This window comes from Piliocolobus tephrosceles, chromosome 21 (genome assembly GCF_002776525.5).
Source record: "Piliocolobus tephrosceles isolate RC106 chromosome 21, ASM277652v3, whole genome shotgun sequence".
Classification (NCBI taxonomy): domain Eukaryota; kingdom Metazoa; phylum Chordata; class Mammalia; order Primates; family Cercopithecidae; genus Piliocolobus; species Piliocolobus tephrosceles.
The window spans coordinates 8637286-8658181 of record NC_045454.1 but is presented as its reverse complement, the minus strand read 5'-3'; the positions used below and the strand labels follow the sequence as shown (position 1 = coordinate 8658181).

At 48.8% G+C, this 20896-nt stretch overlaps 2 protein-coding genes across 3 annotated transcripts in view; one reads left to right on the top strand and one right to left on the bottom strand.

The window, feature by feature from the left end:
- Positions 1-20896, top strand: part of PRRG2 (proline rich and Gla domain 2) — a 238234-nt gene that overhangs the window by 63128 nt on the left and 154210 nt on the right. The window lies entirely within an intron of this gene.
- Positions 1-20896, bottom strand: part of NOSIP (nitric oxide synthase interacting protein) — a 223046-nt gene that overhangs the window by 63694 nt on the left and 138456 nt on the right. The gene's annotated exons all lie outside the window — the stretch shown is intronic.

Sequence of the window (20896 nt, the reverse complement as noted above, 5' to 3'; positions counted from 1 at the left end):
AATCTTGGCTCACTGCAACCTCTGCCTCCTGGGTCCAAGCGATTCTCCTGCCTCAGCCTCCTGAGTAGCTGGAATTACAGGCACCCGCCACCATGCCTGGCTAATTTTTGTATTTTTAGTAGAGACGGGGTTTCACCATGTTGGTCAGGCTGGTCTTGAACTCCTGACCTCAGGCGATCCTCCCACCACGGCCTCTCAAAGTGCTGGCATTACAGGCGTGAGCCACCGCGCCCGGCCCAGTTTGTTTTCTTGACTATAGCCATCCTAGTGGGTTTGGAGTGGTGCTCCATTGTGGTTTGGTTTGCATTTCCCTAAGGACTAGTTATGCTGTGCATCTTTTAATGTGTTTTTACCAGTCTTACACGCTTTTTTTTTTTTTTTTTGAGACGGGGTCTCGCTCTGTCACCCAGGCTGGAGTGCAGTGGCATGATCATAGCTCACTGTATCCGGAACTCCTGGGCTCAAGCGATTCTCCCACCTCAGCCTCCTGAGTAGCTGGGACTACAGTTGCATGCCACCATGCCCGGTTAATTTATAATTTTTTTTTTTTTTTTCGAGATGGCGTCTCGCTCTGTCACCCAGGCTGGAGTGCAGTGGCATGATCTTGGCTCACTGCAAGCTCCGCCTCCCGGGTTCATGCCATTCTCCTGCCTCAGCCTCCCAAGTAGCTGGGAATACAGGCGCCCGCCACCACGCCTGGCTAATTTTTTGTATTTTTAATAGAGACGGGGTTTCACCGTGTTAGCCAGGATGGTCTCGATCTCCTGACTTCGTGATCTGCCCACCTCGGCCTGCCAGGGGGCTGGGATTACAGGTGTGAGCCACTGCACCTGGCCAATATAAAAAATTTTTTTAGTAGAGATGAAATTTCACTATGTTGCCCAGGCTGGTCTCAAACTCCTGAGCTCAAATAATCCTCCTGCCTTGGCCTCCTGAGTAGCTGGGATTACAGGTGCACACCACTATACTCGGCTAAGTTTTAATTCTTTGTTTGTTTTATAGAGATGGGGTTTCATTATGTTGCTCAGGCTGGTCTGGAACTCCTGGGCTCAAGCAATTCTCCTGCCTTGGCTTCCCAAAGTGCTGGGATTACAGGTGTGAGCCACTGCGCCCAGCCTTACGTATTCTTCGGAAGAAATGGCTTTTGGGTAATGGCTTGCATTGTTGCGTTGTATCAGCTGCCGTCCAGTCGAAGCTAACTAAGGGCAGGTGGGTGTTGAGTGAGGACAGTGTTCACCTGCCCTTAGTTAGCTGTGACTGCGATAACAAAGACCCTGTTATCCCAATCATCATCACGAGGACTAGCTGGGCCGCAGCTTAAAGAGACATTTCATAGCTTAAAAAAGACACACTGTTGGCCCTGCCACCTCCAACTACAAAAGTGTTGCAACTGATAAGCTTTTTTGGATCTTGAAGACGCCACATCTCACGTGTGGAAATTTCACTAATGTGGCTGTAGCAAGTGACCAGACAGATGGCCGCATTTGAGTGGGAGCCTCTTTAGCAAGAGCTTTTTAAAATCAAGCTCCACCCAGGAGCTCTTTATCTTCTTCAGAACCCACGGAATTACAGACGTCTGCACCAACCTCCGTGGGACCTTGGAGTCCAGGAGAATGAATACGAAGGCGCTGATGCTCATGCTGCCTACTGGCTGGTGAGTAATAAAGTCCTTTGTCTCTGGCCCAGGAGTCTTGTGTCTTCTGGCAACATTTGTGAAACAGTAATGGGGTAGCTTGTTTTATTATTTTTTATTTTATTGATTGATTGAATTAGGGACAGGGTCTCACTCTGTCACCCAGACTAGAGTGCAATGGTGCACTCCAACCTGGGCTCAAGTGATTCTCCCACCTCAGCCTCCTGAGTAGCTGGGACTACAGGTGCATGCCACTGTGCCCAGCTAATTTTTTATTTTTTGTAGAGACAGAGTATGGCTACATTGCCCAGGCTGGTCTCGATCTCCTGGGCTCAAGAGATTCTCCTGCTTCAGACTCTCAAGGTGCTGGGATTACAGGCATGAGGCCACCGCACCCGGCCCAGACTGGCTTGTAAGTAGGACAAAATGAAAGTCCGGACCTGGTAGTGTTGAAGAGGATGGGATATTGACAAAGGTGTGGCTTTCTGGAATTGGAAGGACAGGGCCTCCATGGGCCTGGTTCAAAAATATGAGAAGAATCCCTAGGATCCAGTAGGGAATTCTCTCATCCAAGTAGAAGAGGATGGCCGGCAATAGGGGTCCCCACTGTCCTACTTGGTTTTTTTTTTTTTTTTTTTTGAGATGGAGTTTTGCTTTTGTTCCCTAAGCTGGAGTGCAATGATGAGATCTCGGCTCACTGCAACCTCCACCTCCTGGGTTCAAGCAATTCTCCTGCCTCAGCCTCCCGAGTAGCTGGGATTACAGGCATGCGCCACCACGCCTGACTAATTTTGTATTTTTAGTAGAGATGGGGGTTTCTCCATGTTGGCCACGCTGGTCTTGAACTCCCGACCTCAGGTGATCCAACTACTTCAGCCTCCCAAAGTGCTGGGATTACAGGCGTGAGCCACCGCACCTGGCCTTTTGTTTGCTTTGTTTTTTTGAGATGGAGTTTCACTCTTGTTGCTCAGGCTGGAGAGCAAAGGCACGATCTCTGCTCAATGCAACCTCCGCCTCCCAGGTTCAAGCAATTCTCCTGCCTCAGTCTCCCGAGTAGCTGGGACTACAGGTGTGCACCACCACGCCTGGCTAATTTTGTATTTTTGGTAGAGACGGAGTTTCTCCATGTTGGTCAGTCTGGTCTTGAACTGCTGACCTCAAGTGATCCGCCTGCCTCGGCCTCCCAAAGTGCTGGGCCGGACCACCTGAGTTTTTTTCACCTGCCTTTGCTGTCCCCCTAGGCTATTCCCCAACCCCAAGTTGCTCCAGGGCTGAGGCTGTGGTCCCTGACCCACAGACTTCTTGGTTCAAGTGCCTGAATTCAACGAATCAGGCTCACAGTGGGAAGGGAAGCTGAAGTGCTCTAGTTGGGTGTGGCGCTTTGGGCCAATTCAGCGTCCTGCTGTGTGGTTTCCACGACTGAGCGGGTATAATTGGTACTGATGTCTTACATGCTCGAACAACGAACGCCCCGTTATCAGGGGATTCTAGCGGTCAGGGGCTGTGGCATGTGCTGCCCTCTTCACCTCTACCAGGAACGATGTGTGGGATCCCGGTAGTAAAGGAAACAGCTTTAATGACTAAATGGCTGCTGGAGTGCTCCGTAAGCCGTTTCCCAGTGCCACAGCGCCACCTGCCTGACACGGCCACCAAGTACATCCCTTTTAAAAAGAAAAGGCAACTAGGCTGAGTGCGGTGGCTCACACTGGGAGGTGGGCGGATCGCTTGAGTCCAGGAGTTCAAGACCAGCCTGGGCGACATAGTGAAACCCCATCTCTATTTTTTTACATTTAATTTAATTTTTATTTATCTATTTTTAGACGGAGTCTCTTTCTCTCTCTCACCAGGCTGGAGTGCAGTGGTGCCATCTCGGCTCACTGCAACCTCCACCTCCTGGGTTCAAGCAAGTCTCCTGCCTCAGCCTCCCGAGTAGCTGGGATAACAGGCACCTGCCAGCACCCTCAACTAACTTTTGTATTTTTAGTAGAGACGGAGTTTCACCATGTTGGCTAGGATGGTCTCGATTTCCTGACCTCGGGATCCACCCGCCTTGGCCTCCCAAAGTGCTGGGATTACAGGCGTGAGCCACCGTGCCCGGTCCTGTCTCTCTTTTAATAATAACAATAATAATAAAAAAAAAACTGAATCGCTATTAAGCTCTCATTGAAAGCAAACGCCTGGCCCGTGGAGGCCTTTCCTCCCCAGCCTCACACCCTCATTCTCAGGTAGGTTAACTGGAACTTCACTAGTGATACTGGAAATGGCCAAAGGTAAAGGATATATCCAAGAGCACAGCCGGTCTGGTCCTCAGGTCATCTGAGTTTTACATACAAGTCACAGCTACCCCTGTTTCTTTCATTTTCTGTTTTGAGACGGTCTTGCTGTGTTGCCCAGGCTGGAGTGCAGTGGCATGATCGTGGCTCACGGCAGCCTGGAACTCCTGGGCTCAAGTGATCCTCCCACCTCAACCTCCTGCGTAGCTGGGACTCTAGGCGTGCACCAGCACACCTGGTTAATTTTTAAATTTTTTCTTCAGAGAGGGAGTCTCGCTGTGTTGCCCAGGCTGGTCTTGAACTCCTGGGCTCAAGCGATCCTCCTGCCTCGGCCTCCCAAAGTGCTGGAATTACAAGTGTGAGCCGCCGCACCCAGCAGCAGCTACCCCACTTGGAGAAAACTCTCCTCCCCTCCCCTGCCTGAGGCAATTCCTCTGGCTCATGGGGCCCCCAATTCACAAGGGTTCCCTTAAATGGCGAGGCGCGTTCCACTATGTTAAACCTAAAGATGTCCACTAGGGGGCAGCAACCACCTAACCCCAACACTAACTCCGGAAGACATTGATTGCAGTTCAGTTGATATTTAAGGTATTCAATGGGACTTTGTAACTTCTTCGCTATCTGCGGGTGTCTGCTATTATTGATTGCTGGATCATCTTCCTCAAGAATCAGCTCAAAAAGATTTCTGGTTTCCCCTTCCCACCTCTTCCTGATCCACATACTTTATTTTTATTTATTTTTTGAAACAGACACTGTCACCCAGGTTGGAGTGCAGTGGTGCCATCTCGGTTCACTGCAACCTCCGCCCCCTGGGTTCAAGCGATTCTCCTGCCTCAGCCTCCCAAGTAGCTGGGATTACAGGTGTGCGCCATCACGCCCAGCTGATTTTTGTATTTTTAGTAGAGACAGGGTTTCACCATGTTGGCCAGGCTGGTCTCGGACCCCTGACCTCAACTGATCCGCCCGCCTCAGCTTCCCAAAGTGCTGGGATTACAGGCGTGAGCCACCACACCTGGCCACACACACGTTACTCAGGCTGTTTGGTCACTGAATGTGGCAGTCCCAGAAGAGGCTTCATCTCTTCTTGGCTGCATCTTGGATAGTCACTGAGACGGAAGTGTTGGAGGAGTTACAGAGACCTATTCTGAAAATGTACGATTCTGCCCACTGACCATCGTCAGAATGATGCATCTTTCTTTCCGCTGGACAGCCTGGTGGTCACACCCTCCAGATGGCAGTTTAGCCCTGAGGGGGCCAAGTAGGGGGTTCAAACTAATGCTGGTTTAGGCACCAGAATCCCCTTGTTGGACCGACAGGGTGCTAGATCAGGAGTTGACACACTACAGCCTGTGGGGTACATCTGGCCCATGACCTGTGTCTGTATGGTCTAGAAGCCAACAAAGGTTTTTATATATTTTTTAAAATTTGGTGGTGGTTGTTTTTTTTTTTTTTTTGAGACAGAGTCTCGCTTTGTTGCCCAGACTGGAGTGCAGTGGTGTGATCTTAGCTCACTGCAACCTCCACCTCCTGGGTTCAAGCAATTCTCCTGCCTCAGCTTCCCAAGTAGCTGGCATTAAAGGCAACTGCCACCACTCCTGACTAATTTTTCTATTTTTAGTAGCAGCATGGTTTCTCCATGTTGGCCATTCTGGTCTTGAACTCCTGACCTCAAGTGATCCACCTGCCTCAGCCCCCCAAAGTGCTAGAATTATAGGCAGGAGCCACTGCCAGGCCAAAAAAAAAAAAAAGCCAGGTGTGGTGGTTCACCCCTGTAATCCTAGCACTTGGGGAGGCTAAGGCAGAAGGATCACTTGAGCCCAGGAGTTCAAGACTAGCCTGGGCTACATGGTGAAAGCCTGTCTATACAAAAAATTAAAAATTGGCTGGGTGTGCTGGTGCATGCCTGTAGTCCCAGCTACTCAGGAGGCTAAGGTGGGAGGATCACTTGAGCCTGGGAGGTTGTGGCTACAGCGAGCTATTATTGTACCACTGTACTTCAGCCTGGGCGACAGTGCAAGATCTTGTTTCAAAAAGAAAAAATAAGATGACTATGCCACAGAAAACAAATGCCCTACAGAACCCAAAATGTGATTACCTGGTTCTTTACAGAAAAAGTTGACTGAGTCCTGTGTTAGCTGAACCAACCTGCTAATATTACTCATGTGGCTTAACTGAGACAATGTAACGGTAATTCCAGTCAAGCTTAACAACAAAACCCAATGACTGAATCTTCTCAGGTTGGGGAGGTAAGCTGTGGCAGGCTCATTTTGGACAGGGGTTGGTTTTAGGCCCATCTCTTGTCACCCTGTAATTATTTGTAAAGACATCAAAGATCAGATCAGTTTATTTTTTTATTTTTAAATTTCTTTTTTTGGGTTTTTAGCAGATCAGTCTAAAGTTCTCTGCTCTGCTTATAATGGATAATAGAGTAGCCTTAGACTATTTGCTGGTTGTCCAAAATAAGATGTACTGGTCCTCTGGGACCAGTTTTTACTTTTTTTTTTTTTTTTTTTTTGAGATGGAATTTCACTCTTCTTGCCCAGGCTGGAGTGCAATGGCACGATCTTGGCTCATTGCAACCTCTGCCTCCTGGGTTCAAGCGATTCTCCTGCCTCAGCCTCCCAAGTAGCTGTGATTACAGGCATGTGGCACCACGCCCGGCTAATTTTGTATTTTTAGTAGAGACGGGGTCTCTCCATGTTGATCAGGCTGGTCTCGAACTCCTGACCTGAGATGATCCACCCTCCTCGGCCTCCCAAAGTGCTGGGATTGTAGACGTGAGTCACCGTGCCCGGTCTTTTAAAATTTTTTTTATTTTAATTTTTTTATTGTATTAGAGACAGGATCTTGCTCTGTCACCTAGGCTGGAGTACATTGGTGTGATCTTGGCTCACTGCAACCTCAACCTTCCAGGTTCAGGGGATCCTCCTGCCTCAGCCTCCCAAGTAGCTCGGATTACAGGTGTGCCACCACTTCTGGATAATATTGTTTTTGTATTTTTTGTAGAGATGGACCTTCACCATGTTGCCCAGGCTGATCTTGAACTCCTGAGATTAAATGATATGCCAGTCTCAGCCTCCCAAAGTGCAGGGATTACAGGCATGAGCCACCTTGAGACTTGTTCACAGTTGGCTGAGTCTAGGACCCTGGGGGGCATAGTTGAGAGTTGAGGTCAATACTCAAGGTTGGCCTGATCCTGCTGATGGGAGTCACATTGAAAGTAGCCTTAATTAAAGGCTGAATGAGACAAATTAAAGTTATTATTATTATTTTTTTTAAATTTGAGATGGAGTCTCTGGCCCAGGCTGGAGTGCAGTGGCACGATCTTGGCTCACTGCAACCTCTACCTCCCAGGTTTAAACAATCCTTCTGCTTCAGCCTCCCAAGTAGCTGAGATTACAGGCGCCCACCATGATGCCCGGCTATATTTTTTATTTTTAGTAGAGACAGGTTTCCCCATGTTGGCCAGGCTGGTTTCGAACTCCTGACCTCAAGTGCTCTCAGCCTCCCAAAATGCTGGGATTACAGGCGTGAGCCACCACACCTGGCCTGAAGTGATTTTATTCCAGCCTGTTAGTCAGATGAATCAGTGGCTGATGGGTGGCAGAGTCATGTGAAAACCTGCCAGAATCTAAGATGATGTGGGTCTGGGGGTGGGTATTGCTGCTGGGAGACTGTCCTCCATAGTTGTCTTGTGTTCCTGCATGTTGTGTGGGGTGTGCATGGCTGCAAGGTCCTGGTCACTGTTACTTCAGGGTTGTTGATGCAGCTGGCAATCTTGAGTAATGAGGCAACCCCTCCCCTCACACACAGGCTTGTTGACTGCTATAAAGCAGAGGGGGTTCCCTAAGCTCAGTGCTCCTCTCCTGTAATACAACCCTCTGTACGTGCAGGCATCCACCTGGGCCCTGGCATTGCCCTTACAGAGTTTGGAGAGAAAGGGGAACCAATGAAAACATGCTGTGTTTATGCTGCTGTCTGTACTGGAAGGAATATGGTCCTTTGTCTCTGACCCGGGAGTTTCATGTCTTCTGCCAATATACATAGATAGATACATTAGATATAGATAGATAGATACATAGATACATAGATAGATACATACATACATAGATAGATTCATTTATTTATTGAGACTGAGTCTTGCTCTGTCACCCAGGCTGGAAGGTAGTGGCTTGTTCTTGGCTCACTGCAACCTCTGCCTCCTGGGTTCAGGTGATTCTCCTGCCTCAGCCTCCTGAGCAGCTGGTATTACAGGTGCCCGCCACCATGCCCAGCTAATTTTCGTATTTTTAGTAGAGACAGGGTTTGACCATGTTGCCCAGGCTGGTCTCGAACTCCTGACTTGAGGTGATCCTCCCACCTCGGCCTCTCAAAGTGCTGGGATTACAGGCGTGCGCCGCCGCGCCCGGCCAGATGCCACTGTTAAGTGCTTTCTTGGGAAGAGGTTGCTCACGCCTGCATTTGTACAAGGGATACTTGCATCCTATTAGATGGAAGCACGATGTTTTCTTGTTGTATGAAGGTTTGAATAAGGGTAGATTGGTGTGAACAGATACTGAGTAGCCAAAATGGTGGCCTGTGTTGGACACTGTTGTCTCTCAGTTCCATATTCGTCTTTCTTCTCTTTTCTATCAATGGCCAGGCTAGGAAGCCTGCAAAACATATTCCCCAGACTCTTGTGGTGTTCGGTCAGTGAGGCATGTTGCTTTCTGCCGCTTTAAATGCTTTACACACAGTCCTAACCTCTTGCACTCAATTCCAGCACTTATGTCATCTCTGTTATCTTTTTCTCGTGTGAGTTGCAATTTTTATTCTTTGCATGCTGAGCAATTCTGGGTTGTATTCTGGACATCTTAAATATTACATAATAAGGTGCTGGGTCTTGTTTAAATTCTGTGTAGATTGTGGATACTTTTTGTGGGGGGAGTTTGTTTTGTTTTTGAGACAAGTTCTCCCTCTGTCTCCCAGGCTGGAGTGCAGTAGTGTGATCTTGGCTCACTGCAACCTCCCCTCCCGGGTTCAAGAGATTCTCCCACCTCAGCTTCCTGAGTAGCTGAGATTACAGGCATGTGCCACCACAGCCCGGCTAATTTTTGTATTTTTATTAGAGGTGGGGTTTCATCATATTGCTCAAGCTGGTCTTGAACTTCTGACCTCAGGTGATCCACCCGCCTCGGCCTGCCAAAGTACTGGGATTACAGGCATGAGCCACCACGCCCGGCCTGTTTTTGTTTTGTTGAGACAGGTCTTGCTCTGTTGCTCAGGCTTGCTCAGGCTGGAGTGCAGTGGCATGACCTCCACCTCCCAGGCTCAAGTGATCCTTTTACCTCAGCCTCCCGAGTACCTGGTATTACAGGCATGTGCCACCATGCCCGGCTAATTTTTGGTATTTTTTGGTATAGATGGGATTTCACCATATTGGCCAGGCTGGTCTTGAACTCCTGACCGCAAGTGGTCCTCCTGCCTCAGCCTCCCAAAGTGCTGTGATTACAGGCATGAGCTACCACACCCGGTAATACTTTTGTTGTGACAGGTCATTGACCTAGTTTGGTTCAGCGCAGGGCTTCTGAGCAGCCTGCTGTGGGTTGTGGTTTCAGGTGAGTTCTGACTTCCAAGTCATTACAATGACTTTCTAATCTGTCTTCCCGGTGGACCACCCACTGGCCAGACTGGAACCGGAGGGGGTCGAATCCCTTCACTGTGTCTTCAACATCTTTGGAATGCTGTTTAGGCTCAGATCCATGTGCATCTTGGGGGCAAACACAGAAATTCATAAAAACAACAACTTTCCCAATCTCTTCCCTCTCCGCGGTACTGTCGGGTTTCTCTCCCCTTTGTTGGTCCTCCAGCCAGAAAGTTGGGGCCTCAGCTACCCCACTTGCCTCATACTTCCTGCAACTGAACTTGCATCTAGGACGAAGTGGGCAGGAGGATGCAGGGGAAAGAAAGCGATGGGGATGAGTGCTGCCCCCGGGGAACCACAGAGCCTTGATCAGGGAGGAGAGAACAAAGAAAGAAACAGAAAAAGGGGATATAGGGGATTCTCCCACCCTCTAATCATTAAAAGGCATTCATCATTCATTCATTCACTTATTTGAGACGGAGTCTCGCTCTGTCACTCAGGTTGGAGTTCAGTGGTGCGATCTTGGCTCACTGCAACCTCCACCTCCCAGGTTCAAGTGATTCTCCCACCTCAGCCTCCCAAGTAGCTGGGATTACAGGCACCCACCACCATGCCTGCCTAATTTTTGTATTTTTTGGTAGAGACGGGGTTTCACCATGTTGGCCAGGCTGCTCTTAAACTCCTGACCTCAAGTGATCCACCTGCCTTGGCCTCCCAAAGTGCTGGGATTACAGGCGTGAGCAACCGTGCCTAGTTAGCCATTGTTATAATAAATATGATAATATATTCATTGAATTTAAGGCCTTAGGACATTTTTTTAGAGTCTTAAAATCTTGCTCTGTTGCCCAGGCTGGAGTGCAGTGGTGTGATCATAGCTCACTGCAGCCTTGACCTCCCAGGCTCAGGCACCACTCCCCCCTCAGCCTCTCAAGTAGCTGGGACCCCAGGCATGCCACCACACTGGGATAATTAAAAATTTTTTTTTTCCAGAGATGAGGGATCTTGCTATGTTGCCCAGGCTGGTCTTTAATTCCTGGGCTAAAGCGATCCTCCCACCTTGGCCTCCCAAAGAGCTGGGATTACAGATGTGAGCCACCACGCCTGGCCCTGAAAATTTTGTTTACAATGAACAACTTTAAACGATTGAGTATTGTTTTCAAAGTGGAATAGCAGGAAATAGTCCTTTCTTTGCTCAAGAGCCCTATTTGGACATTCAGAAGCTCTTATTAATGTTTCCCTTCCTCCTGCTTCTCTGCACAAGCCTACCTCCTCTGCCTCTTCTACACCAATGCATCTGGACTTGGATAGCTCGGGGCATTGGGCTGAGCTCATAGCTGGAAGGACCCGAGGCCGGGAACAGTGGGCTGTGGGCAGGTGAAGGCGGAAGAAGAGGCTGGAAAATTTCTGGGCCCTCTGTTGGAGGGAAGACTCCCTGGGACTCCCACTCACCAGGGGTTTGCTGAATGTTGCTGAGGCTGCTTTGGGGTGGCCTTTCTGCCTTTGAGAGCAGGGGAACTGGGGTGAGAAGAACAAAGCTATTGGCAAAGGAGAAATGGTTACAGATCCAGGAATCAGGCCTCTGCCCCTTCTCCTTCCGCTTCTCCATTGCTTTTCTTTTTTCTTTTTTTCTTTTTGAGATGGAGATTCCACTCTTGTTGCCCAGGCTGAAGTGCAATCTCAGCCCACTGCAACCTCCGCCTCGCGGATTCAAATGATTCTCCTGCCTCAGTCTCCTGAGTAGCTGGGATTACAGGCACGCACCACCACGCCTGGCTAACTTTTGTATTTTTAGTAGAAAAGGGGTTTCGCCATGTTGGCCAGGCTGGTCTCGAACTCCTGGGCTCAGGTGATCTGTCTGCCTCACCCTCCCAAAGTGCTGGGATTACAGGTGTGAGCCACCATACCCGGCCTCCACTGCTTTCTGTTCCCAGTCCCCAACACACACATCTGGAAACACAAGCTCGACGAGAGCCGGGATTATCTGTCCCATTTCTGGTTGTATCCCTGACACCTAGAACAGATGAGCGTTCTTGACACAGAGTATGCACTTCATAAATATTTTTAAGCCGAGCATGGTGGTTCACGCCTATAGTCTCAGCACTTTGGGAGGCCAAGGAGGGAGGATTGCTTGACCCCAGGAATTTAAGACCTGTCTGGGCAACATAGGAGATGCTGTCTCTACAAAATAACGAATAACAAAATAGCTGTGCATGGTGGTGTCCCCCTGTCATCCCAGCTACTTGGGAGGCTGAGGGAGGAGAATCGTTTGAGCCCAGGAGTTGGAGGCTGCAGTGAGACATCATTGCACCACTGTACTTCAGGTTAGGCAACAGAATGAGACCCTGTCTCTAAAAGAAAGAAATAAAAAATATTTAAAAATTAGATCAATGAATGAATGAATGAAATGGTGTTTGGGGCCCGGTTCCGTGGCTCATGCCTGTTATCCTAGCACTTTGGGAGGCTGAGTTGGGCAGATCACTTGAGGTCAGGAGTTCAAGACCAGCCTGCCCAACATGGTGAAACCCTGTCTCTACTAAAAATACAAAATTTAGCCGGTCATGGTGGCGGGCGCCTGTAATCCCAACTAGTCAGGAGGCTGAAACAGGAGAATCGCTTGAACCTGGGAGGCAGAGGTTGCAGTGAGCTGAGATTGCGCCACTGCACTCCAGCCTGGGTGACAGAGCGAGACTCCATCTCAAAAAACAAAAAACAAAAAGGCAGCCCTGGGAAGGAAGAGGTTAACTGTCTTCTGGCAGACCCTAGAAGGGAGGATTTTTTACTTTTTATTTACCCCTAAGGATGAGTTGGGAATTGAGCAGATGGAGAAAGGTGGAAAGATTATCCCAGGCAGAGGGGACTGCCTGTGTGTGGAGGACTGAGGCAGGGAGCTGCAGGTGGAGCCTGGCTTGTAAGAGCGTGATTGGCAAGTAACTCAAGATGAAGCTGGACAGACTTGATGAGGTCATCAAAGTAGAGAAGCTGGGAATTTTTCCTGGTACACTGGGGAGCCATGGGTGGGCTATGAGCAAAGAAGAAGCAGGCTCCTCTCTCCCCGGCCATTTGGGGAGTGGGCTGGAGGGAAAAGAGCGAAGGCTGAGAGGCCAGGAGGGAGGCTGGGTCGATGGTCTAGGCAGGGGAGGGTGAGGTATGAATGAGCTGGGGTCCTTCTTCATCTCCAGCAGTGAGCTGAGATCGTGCCACTGCACTCCAGCCTGGGCGACAGAGCTGAAGAAGTGGAGATGAGGAAGATAGAATTGCGCAGAGAAAGTCAGGGGGCAGCAGGGATGGGGATGGGGGCTGTTGGGCTGTGCGAAGGTGAAGGCGAGGGAAGGAGAGAGGAAGGTGCCTGGGTCGTGGCCTGGCGATTGGGTAGAAAGTGGCTCCCCTCCTCAGAGGTACAGAATCGGGGAGAATGGGGTCTGGGAGGCAGATGCTGAGTGTGAGAGACTGTGGGGAGAGGAGGTAGGCCAAGAGGCTTTTCAATTTAATTTAAAAATTCTGCACATAACATTTTATGATGAGGCCAGGAGCGATGGCTCACACCTGTAATCCCAGCACTTTGGGAGGCTGAGGCAGGCGGATTACTTGAGGTAGGGAGTTCAACACCAGCCTGGACAACATGGAGAAACCCCGTCTCTACTAAAAATACAAAAATTAGCCAGGCGTGGTGGCAGATGCCTATAATCCCAGCTACTTGGGAGACCGAGGCAGGAGAATTGCTTGAACTCGGGAGGCGGAGGTTGCAGTGAGCTGAGATCTGCGTCACTGCACTCCAGCCTGGGCGACAAAACAAAACAAAAAATATTCCCAAACAACAACAACAAAACATTTGATTATGGAAAAAGTGTAAACATACAGAAAAGTAGAATCATATAACGAAACCCACGTACTCCTCATTCAGCCTCAGCGTGAAATATTTTTGGCTTTCCTCTTTTGTTTACGATTCCATCCACACTTAATTATATTTTGCTGCAGTATTTAATAGCACATCTGGTGCTTCTTAAAACTGGAAATGGTTTTTTTTGGCTGCAGTAATGTTATCATGTTCTCTAAAGAATTGATACTGTGCTGAAAATACAAAAAAAAAAAAAAGCATAAATGGGTTGGGCGCAGTGGCTCATACCTGTAATCTCAGTACTTTGGGAGGCTGAGGCAGGAGGATTGCTTGAGCCCAGGAGTTTAAGACCAGCCTGGGCAACACGGCAAAATCCCATCTCTACAAAAAATAAAATAGAAAAAGTTAGCCAGGTGTGGTGATGTGTGCCTGAGGTTCCAGTTACTGGAGAGGCTCAGGCAGGAAGATCGCTTAAACCCTGGAGTCTGAGGCTGCAGTGAGCTACGATTGTGCCACTGCACTCCAGCCTGGGAAACAGAGCAAGAACTCCATCTCAAACAAAACAACATAAATGTCATTCATCATTGCAATTCTCATGCAACTGATGTTAAAGTTTGGTTCTATATCCTCCTAGACACTTTACACAGATATTTTTGCAAAAGTAGGAGTATACCATTGTAGCAGGAATGCCACACCAAAGGTTGCTGCCTAGCCATGAGAACACCTCACCTCAGTGGTCCAAGCTGGTGGTCAGAGATGAGCCCATAGGGGCATCTTTGTCACCCAGCAGACTGGGCTCTCTGCTTTCCTTCTGCTTCCTTTAAATGGACCATTCAGACATTTGCCTGTGAATTTAAAGTGACCCACACCCTTTTCCCCTGTATACTTACTCCGCTAGCTGTGATGCGTTCTCTCTCTCTCTTGCTTTCTCTGTCTCTGTCTCTGTCTCTGTCTCCCCTCTTCATCCCTGGCTTGCAGGAACCAGGGATGGAGCAGTGTCCTCACCCATTGTACCCACCCTGCCCAGGATCTGTAAGTGATTCATCTTTGACCTTCTATATTTATTTTAATTTGGTCTCCATCGGTTATTGGGAAATAGGTAGTGTTTGGTTACATGAGTAAGTTCTTTTTTTTTTTTTTTTTAGATGGAGTCTCGCTCTGTTGCCCAAACTGGAGTGCAGTGGCCGGATCTCAGCTCACTGCAAGCTCCGCCTTTCGGGTTCATGCCATTCTCCTGCCTCACCCTCCCGAGTAGCTGGGACTATAGGCGCCCGCCACCTCGCCCAGCTAGTTTTTTGTATTTTTTAGTTGAAACAGGGGTTTCACCGAGTTAGCCAGGATGGTCTCGATCTCCTGACTTTGTGATCCGCCCGTCTCGGCCTCCCAAAGTGCTGGGATTACAGGCTTGAGCCACCGCGCCCGGCCACATGAGTAAGTTCTTTAGTGGTGATTTGTGAGATTTTAGTGCGACCATCTCCTGAGCAGCAAACACTGAGCCTAATTTGTAGTCTTTTATTCCTTACCGGCTTCCCACCCTTCCCACCCTGAGTCCCCAAAGTCCATTGTGTCATTCTTTTTCTTTTTTTTTTTTTTTGAGACGGAGTCTCCCTCTGTCGCCCAGGCTGGAGTGCAGTGGCACAATCTCGGCTCACTGGAAGCTCCACCTCCTGGGTTCACGTCATTCTCCTGCCTCAGCCTCCCGAGTAGCTGGGACTACAGGCACCCGCCACCACGCCAGGCTAATTTTTTGTAGTTTTTAGTAGAGACAGGGTTTCACCGTGTTAGCCAGGATGGTCTCGATCTCCTGACCTCGTGATCCGCCCGTCTCGGCCTCCCAAAGTGCTGGGATTACAGGTGTGAGCCACCGCGCCCAGCCTATTGTGTCATTCTTATGTCTTTGCAGCCTCATAGCTTAGCTCCCACTTATAAGTAAGAACATACGATGTTTGGTTTTCCATTCCTGAGTTACTTCACTTAGAATAATAGTCTCTAATCCTATCTAGGTTGCTGCGAATGCCATTAATTCATTCCTTTTATGGCTAAGTAGTATTTCATCATATATATATTATGTATATATATTCCATCACATATACATATATACATACAGATATACATATACACATATATACATATACATATATATCACAGTTTATCCATTCGTTGATTGATGGTGGGTATTTGTGTTGGTTCCACATTTTTGCAATTGCAAATTGTGCTGCTATAAATGTATGTGCAAGTATCTTTTTCATATAACTTCTTTTCCTCTGGGTACATACCCAGGAGTGTTTTTTTTTTTTTGAAGTCTCACTTTGTTGCCAGGTTGGAGGGCAGTGGTGTGATCTCGGCTCACTGCAACCTCGGCCTCCCAGGTTCAAGCAATTCTCCTGCCTCAGCCTCCTGAGTAGCTGGGACTACAGGCGCCCACCACCTCGCCTGGCTAGTTTTTTGTATTTTTTTAGTAGAGACGGGGTTTCACCGTGTTGGCCAGGCTGGTCTCGATCTCTTGACCTTGTGATCTGCCCGCCTTGGCCTCCGCAAGTGCTGGGATTACAGGCGTGAGTCACTGTGCCCAGCATCCAAGAATGGTTTTGCTGGATCGAACGGTGGTTCTACGTTCAGTCCTTTAAGGAGTCTCCACACTGTTTTCCATAGTGGTTGTACCAGTTTCCGCTCCAGCCAACGGTGTAGCAGTGTTCCCTTTTCACTGCATTCACACCAACATCTATTATTTCTTGATTTTTTTTTTTTTTTTGAGATGGAGTCTCCTGTCGCCCAGGCTGGAGTGCAATGGTGTGATCTCGGCTCACTGCAAGCTCCGCCCCCTGGGTTCACGTCATTCTCCTGCCGCAGCCTCCCGAGTAGCTGGGACTACAGGCGCCCGCCACCATGCCAGGCTAATTTTTTGTATTTTTAGTAGAGACGGGGTTTCACCGTGTTAGCCAGGATGGTCTTGATCTCCTGACCTCGTGATGCACCCGTCTCGGCCTCCCAAAGTGCTGGGATTACAGGCGTGAGCCACTGCACCCGGCCTGATTTTTTTTTTTTTTTTTTTTTTATGGCCGTTCCTGCAGGAGTGAGGTGGTGTGGCATTGTGGCTCTGATTTGCGTTTCCCAGATGATTAGTGTTGTGCATTTTTTTCATATGTTTGTTGGCCATCTGTGTATCTTCTTTTGAGAATTGTCTATTCACGTCCTTAGCCCACTTTTTGATGGGATTGTTTTTGTTTTTGCTAATTTGAGTTTGTTGTAGTTTTTGGATATTGATATTAGTCCTTTGTCAGAGGTGTACCTTGTGAAGATTTTCTCCCGCTCTGTGGGTTGTCGGTTTGCCCTGGTGACTGCTCCTTCTGCCATGCAAAAGCTCTTTAGTTTAATATTAAAACCCAGCTGTTTATCTTTGGTTTTATTGCATTTGCTTTTGGGCTCTTGGTCAGGAAATCCTTGCCTAAGTCAGTCTCTAACAGAGTTTCCCCAATGTTATCTTTTAGATTTTTTTATGGTTTCGGGGCTTAGATTTAAGTCCTTGATCCATCTTAGTTGATTTTTGTATAAGGTAATAGAGGAGGATCCAGTCTGATTCTCTGGCATGTAGCTAGCCAATTATCTCAGCACCATTTGTGGAATAGGGTGATCCTTCCCCACTTTATGTTTTCGTTTGCTTTGACCTTATTTTCTGTCGTGGTGATGTATCAAATTTATGTCCCTCATCTGAAGCTGTAAGGGCTACCCCAGGCTGGGTTTTTCCCAGGAAACCAGGGAGAACACGGGCGGGATCCCAGTGCCACAGTGATAGTTAGGCATAAACTGGACACAGGTCACATGAGAGCCATACGGGTGTCTGGGGCAGAACAATGTTCTGTGTGAGGGATCCCTGCTCATGTCAGACAACTAGGCATTAGGTCATCCGCCAGGTAGGAGCATTCTGAGAAATGCACATCCACGTATGGATAAATGTAGACATCATGCCCAGCTGCCCTCCTGTTCCGTTAGGGAAGGGTTGCCAGCCACTCTGGCACTGGAACCTCAATTCAGCTTGGGGATCTCAAAACACCCATATACATTGTAATCTCCTGGCCAGGCGTGGTGGCTTACACCTGTAATCCGGCACTTTGGGAGACTGAGGTGGGCAGATCACCTGAGATCAGGAGTTCGAGACCAGCCTGGCCAACATGGTGAAACCTCGTCTCTACTAAAAGTACACAAATTAGCCGGCTGCAGTTGTATGCACCTGTATTCCTAGCTACTTGTGATGCTGAGGCAGGAGATCATGTGATCCTGGGAGGTGCAGGTTGCAGTGAGCCGAGATTGTGCCATTGTACTGCAGCCTGGGCGACAGAGCAAGACAGTGATCTCGGTTCACTGCAACCTCTGCCTTCTGAGTTCAAGTGATTCTCCTGCCTCAGCCTCCTGAGTAGCTGGGATTACTGGCACCCACCACCACACCTGGCTAATTTTTGTATTTTTAGCAGAGACGTGGTTTCACCATGTTGGCCAGGCTGGTCTCAAACTCCTGACCTCGGATGATCCACCCACCTCGGCCTCCCAAAGTGGTGGGATTACAGTCATGAGCCACTGCGCCCGGTCCCATGTGAAGTATTAAGAAAGGCACTGGGGCTTCCTGTAGCACTTGGAACAGTGTTCTCAGCGCCCATACGTGTCACCACCCTCATCTCACAAAAAGGACCCTGCAGCTGGAGCTCCAAGTGACTTTGGAAGCATCTCCCACGTTGGGTTTTACCTTCTACCACAGTCCAGGTAATTCGCAGTTCTTGGTGGCTGGTGGTCTGTCCTGGCTCTGAGAGGGGATAAAAGGGGTGGAGGTGAGGGTGGAGAGGGGGTTCCAGCCTCTTCTCTCCCTGCTAGAGTTTGGCCCCATCCCCATTCTACCCAGCCATTCCCCAGACCCAGAGTCCCTGGAGAGCGAGGGAGGAGGCGGGAAGGGGACTGGGGCCCTTTGCCTCTGAGCTCTCAGGGCTCTCTAAAACAGGTTGTAGAAGCAGTTACATTGGGGAGGCAGGAAGAAAAACTGACGACTTCTGCTTCTATTTCTTTAAACAAAAATAAGCAAAACAAGTTTCACTGATATTGTGTGTAGAATGACAGTAGATCACACGTACATTTTCTATATTTGCAATGTTTTTTCAGAACGTTGTTACTGATAGAGGAGTGTGATAAATGTTGAGGGACTTCTAAGGTAAATAGAAAGGTGTGAGGGGCAGGTGAAGATTCGGGAATTGGTGGGGAACCAGGGAGCTGGCAGTGATTTGGGTTTTCCAAGGCCATGAACTTTGTGGAGAGGAAAGGCTCTTTGCCCCGGAAGTCACTGAGGAGTATGGCTTCTAGAAGATGCCTCCACGCCCCTGAGCTGCCATAACTCCGTTTGACATTCAAGTCTTTGAATGTCACTGACAACACAGTGAGGTCCAAGTTCTGTGAGGCTTCTTGGGCCGTGGCCCAGGGAAAGCAGGTGGCCCACCTCCCAGTGCCCGAGTGGGCAAGTAACCCTACCCCGAGCAAGAACCAAGCACGATGGTGAGCTAGAGAGGACCTACGTGCCAGGCTCTGTTCTGGGCCCATGACCCTCTGTTTATTTTCTTATTATTTATTTATTTAGAGATAAAGTCTCACTCTGTTGCCCAGGCTGGAGTACAGTGGGGTGATCTTGGCTCACCACAACCTCCCCCTCCCAGGTTCAAGTGATTCTCCTGCCTGAGCCTCCCAAGTAGCTGGGATTACAGGCGTGTACCACCACATCTGGCAAATTTTTAAATTTTTAGTAAAGATGGGGTTTCGCCATATTGGTCAGATTGGTCTTGAACTCCTGACCTCAGGTGAGCCGCCTGCCTCGGTCTCCCAAAGTGCTGGGATGATACTGTGCCTGGCCTTGTTTTATATGTAGGGAGATGAGGTCTCACTATGTTGCCCAGGCTGCAGAGCAGTGGCTATTCATAGGCATGGTCCTTGTGTGCTATAGCCTCAGACTCAAACCAGCCTCAGCCTGAGTAGCTGGGACCCATGCGTGCACGGCGCCGGGCTCACGCCACCCTCTTGGTAGCGGTAGTGAGAGTTGTTCTGGTGATCTCGTGGAGCCATGAGTTACCCAGTTACACTTGGTTTGTTGTCCTTGACTGCTGCGCCGTCCTCCATAGTCTGCATTTAAAATCCACATTTTATATTTGATTCCCTAAATAATGAGACAGCTCCTTGTAATCACAAACATGATCACGATGAACCATCTGTTTCTAGGGTTTGTGTGAGTTTTCTATGGCGTCACTGGCCCATAAATCTGTGCTTAATTTTTTTTTTTTTTTTTTTTTTGTTTCAGAGTCTCCCTCTGTTGCCCAGACTGGAGTACAGTGGCACGGTCTCAGCTCACTGCAACCTCCATCCCCTGGGTTCAAGCAATTCTCCTGTCCCAGCCTCCTGAGTAGCTGGGATTACGGGTGCCTGTCACCACACTCGCCTAATTTTTTTGTGTTTTTTGTAGAGACGGGGTTTTTACCATGTTGGCCAGGCTGGTCACGAACTCCTGACCTCATGATCCGCCTGCCTCAGCCTCCTAAAGTGCTGGGATTGCAGGCATGAACCACCGTGCCCAGCCAACTTCCCTTAATTAAATGCTGCAGAGTTTTCAGCTGTCTTTTGCTCTGATTGGAAGCCGTCTCAATTAAAACATGGCGAAACCCCATCTCTACTAAAAATTAAAAAATACCCTGGCTCATTTTGTATTTTTAGTAGAGATGAGGTTTCACTATGTAGGTCAGGCCGGCCTTAAACTCCTGACCTCAGGTGATCCGCCCGCCTCGGCCCTCCCAAAGTGCTGGGATTACAGGTGTGAGCCACCAAGCCCGGACCCCACTGCAGTTTGAGAGGCTCTGTATAATAAAGGGCAGAGCACTCACGGGGCTGCTCTTCTAGGCCTGCAGTGTCCAGTATGATAGCTATTAGGCACATGTGGCTTTTTTTAATTTTTTTATTTTTTGAGACAGTCTTGCTCTGTCACCCCAGGCTGGAGTGCAGAGGCGTGATGACAGCTCACTGCAGCCTTGGCCTCCCCGGCCCAAGCGATCCTCATGCCCAGCATCTTGAGTAGCTGGAACCACAGGCATGTGCCCCCATGACCAACTAATTTAAATTTTTTTTTTTTTTTTTTTGTAGAGACAGGGTCTCCCTATGTTGCCCAGGCTAGTCTCAAACCCCTGAGCTCAAGTGATCTTCCTGTCTTGGCCTCCAACATGTTGGGATTACAGGCCTGAGTCACCACACCTGGCCAGAACTCAGTTTTTATTGAGCTATAATTTACAGACAAAAAGCACAGATGCTAAATGTATACTTTAATGAGTTTTGACAAATGACCCATGTCACCAACTGGCTCCATCACCCAGGCTGGAGTGCAGTGGTGTGATCTCAGGTCATTGCAACCTCCCTGCCTAGTTCAAGCAATTCTCCTGCCTCAGCCTCCTGAGTAGGTGAAATTACAGGCACCTGATACCAGGTCTGGCTAATTATTTTTTAGTAGAGATGGAGTTTTG